The sequence below is a fragment of the Mus caroli genome, chromosome 7, assembly GCF_900094665.2.
Source record: "Mus caroli chromosome 7, CAROLI_EIJ_v1.1, whole genome shotgun sequence".
Taxonomy (NCBI): Eukaryota; Metazoa; Chordata; class Mammalia; order Rodentia; family Muridae; genus Mus; species Mus caroli.
Window position 1 is genome coordinate 116,906,048 of NC_034576.1, and position 3,794 is coordinate 116,909,841.

A 3,794-nucleotide genomic window follows, 5' to 3' on the forward strand; every position below is an offset into this window, starting at 1 on the left:
TTGGAAGGGTGGGAGAGTAGACTTTCTCATTAAGTGCTTGCTAAGAAAAAGATATCCTTTCCCAGATACCTGACTTTAGCTTAACCTTAACCATGACTATTAAATTCCAAAACGGTTATCTACATTGGCATAGATAAGTCAGTTTTCCTGATTAAGAATTGTATTTGTATGTGCAGAGGATGATTAAAAAGGTTCTGATTTCAAACACTTATGTTTAGTCATGATGAGAAGCTTTCTTTTATTATTTATTTATTTATTTATTTATTTATTTATTTATTTATTTATTTATTTTTAGTTTTTTGAGACAGGGTTTCTTTTTATAGCCCTGGCTGTCCTGGAAATCACTTTGTAGACCAGGCTGGCCTCGAACTCAGAAATCCAGAGTAGCTTTCTTGTTGTTAATACTCTGACTGTCTTTGATAGAGGAAATAAAAACAACCCCAAAACAGTTTTGAAACTCTCAGCTTAATTCAGTTCCAAATCTAGATCTGGTTTTCATTGTATTGATCACCATGGATTAGATTGTACTCTGCCTATGACAAAGTATGTTGGGTCTAATGATGTACCTATCTAAGTGCCTTTAAAATTTGAAACAGTTGGTAAGCAGGGCAAGGAGCTGAGTGGTTGGGCAGATGGGACAGGAAGTACAGGGTGTTCTTTTTTACGGAACGTTTGCAGTGAGCTTCGAGAGAAGGTGGTAGACAGAAAATTCTCCATCAACTATGAGCTTCAGAATCACAAAGGCAAATACTGCATCTTTTCTCTTAGATACAGAACCCATATGCAAAACTGTGTGTGTGTGTTACTTAAAATTATGTGTGTAGCTCAAGAAACTAAAAATAGAACCATGAGAGAGGATGAGATCTTAAGGAGAGGGGAGAGAATGGTAATGGATACAAATCATAAGAAGGTAGAAAGACAACTAACTGGGAGAAGGATGACCCCCCCCACACACACACACACAGCGGGGTCAGGACACATGGGGGAGGGCAGTGGGAGAGAGGAATGATTGCAAAGAGAGTATAATGACACATATGTGTGAAAGTGCCAAAATAAAACCCACGGCTTTTCATGGGGACCTAAAATTCAAACAAAACAAAACAAAACAAAACAAAACCAATAATAAAGAATGCTAAACTTTAAGAATCTCACTGTATTTAGAGGGAGTGAAAATGGAAACAAACCCACTGACTTTATATTCAGAAACAAATTAGATTGTCCAGTAGGAAAAAAAAAATCATTTCCTGGTATTAGAATTGCTACCATGTAGCTTTTCAAAATGGATTTTATTTTTTTAAAATGAAAAAAAAAAAACCTTTTTGTTTATTTCTAATGATGAAAGTAGCTGGCAGTAGGAAGAATGGCGACGTGCACATTTGTCTCTACCTAATAGCATTTACTGAAATACAGCAAAATAATAACAATAAACCAAGAAAAGTAAACTTCATTAATGCTAAAAGTAGAGACGCTTTATCTCCACAGGGCAAACTCTGAGTGAAGGATGCCAAGGGCAGGCAGGCAGGCACCAGTGCTGCTGCTCGTGAGCATGTGGGCTGGGGAGGGTAGAGTGGATGCACCAGTGCTGCTGCTCGTGAGCATGTGGGCTGTGGAGGGTAGAGTGGATGTACCAGTGCTGCTGCTCGTGAGCATGTGGGCTGTGGAGGGTAGAGTGGATGCAGAAGGTGCTGAAGAGTCCATTGGAGCTCCTGAAGCAGAGGAACAAAGGCGCAAAGTAAGGGGGAGTGAAAGCACCTTTACTTGTTTTGGAGTGGATGGGAAATAAATTTTGTGACCACATTTTGTCCTTATGTTTGTCTGACCTAACTTCCTATGCAGTAGGATCCATGAGAATCATGAATATTGCAGCTAAGGACTGGAAAGAACAGGATATACTCCCATGTGTACTAAGCATGTCATTATTTAAAGCGGATTTTATATCATATGCTAAAATGGTCTGAGCAAAGGAACACTTCCATAGTATGGGAGATAACAAAAAGTAGATGATAATGAAAGATCTTCAATGCACTTAGAAATAGAATTCCAAGCTCAGTTTCCTAGAGGGTAGCTGTTTGTAGAACTAACCCACGGAATGTAACAGCAACTGGAAGAGAGAATATCTACTGTAAGACTCAGCTTTTGAGCAGCAGTGCTGGTCAGCACATAAATGATGCTTGAGTGAATCCGGAGTAGGCTGAGAAGATTCAGAAGCCCGTTCTAGTCTAGAAAAGATATTAGATTTACACTATAATATCCGTCTGCAGGAAAATATTACAGAATGGAAATCATATAAACATTTTATAGTAGAAAGGATGAGGGACATGTAATGCAAACAATGGATGAAAACAGAGTTTTGATGCATTAACTCTAGGAAACAAAAAATAATCAACTATAACCATATGGATTTTCAAGGAAATTAAATAAAGCAGAGATTCAAATAGTGAATGGGGAAAAACTATTAAAACAAACAAACAAACAAACAGGGAGAGAAAAGAATCATCTGAGACATAAACAACATTGCACAAATGTTTATTTCCCTTTCAAATATAATTTATTATGATAATAGGTATGCCAATTATACTTATGTATATACCAATGTATAGTAAGAGATATAGTTCTGAGATTTTAATTAAATGCCATTTGGATCCAAAACATCCATTCTTTTAATACCTTTCAGGGAAAGGGTGTCCAGTGAAGTGTCCATTCATTTGAATGGACACTAGTTTACAAATTCCTGAACATTCATGTGGTCTTCTGCTTCCTGCCACAATCTGGTGAAGAATGGCATGGACTCTCTGCTTTCTGGAGGACACTGCACTGGTTTCCTGCCTTGGTGACCATGTTATTTGGCCTTGATGAACAGGAAGCAAATTCTAGAGTGGAAGGTAAAATTCTACCAACCAACATTTAGGGATCTGGGATATTGGTGATTTTTAAGATTCAGTGATTTGGAACATGCTGGCATCTCTCTTCAAGATCAAGGCCAAATTATTGGACTTTGCACTATATGTTAGCTACAGTTGGATATTTTCTTCAATCATTTCAATCCAGGAATGCCACCATTATATGATTCTGGAGCCACAGGCAAGAATGAGTGTGCCTTTCATTATCACATTTAGTGACTTTCTTGGCGAATTTGAGCTTCTTGTACCAGTTACCTTGGTATTAGCAGGTCCTGAGTAAGGAACATTGCTTACACTTGAAGCATAGACAGGGTTCTATCTTAGGTCAGAGCTACTTTCTGGTAGTTTTGTTACATTTTGTCAGTATAACAAAGTAACTATGGTGTGGAATAATTAATTCTGGTCACCACATGGAGGTTGGATGGATTCTGTATAAGGAAAACAGGGGGGTTAGAAATGAAATCATAGGGCACTCATCGTATAGAGTTCCCAACTCAGTCTTAACTTTGAAAAGACAATTACAACAAAGACTGGTTACTGGACAGTGACACAGTAACCAGAGGCACAGAACTCTTAGTGATGACAATGAGGGACACTATACTAGTAAACAATAAAAGCAAGCAGATGTGATGGGTGTGGAGGAAGGGGGTCTGAAATAATAGCAGATAGGGAAGCCAGTGATTGCCTGGAGACCAATTGTAGCAGCAGAAATGCTGTTGTTTGAATCTGTGTCACTTCAAACTTCTCATATTGGATTGTTTTGATTTGCATTTCCCTGATGATTAAGGATGTTGAACATTTTTTTCAGGTGTTTCTCAGCCATTCGGTATTCCTCAGGTGAAAATTCTTTGTTTAGCTCTGAGCCCCATTTTTTAATGGGGTTATTTGATTTTC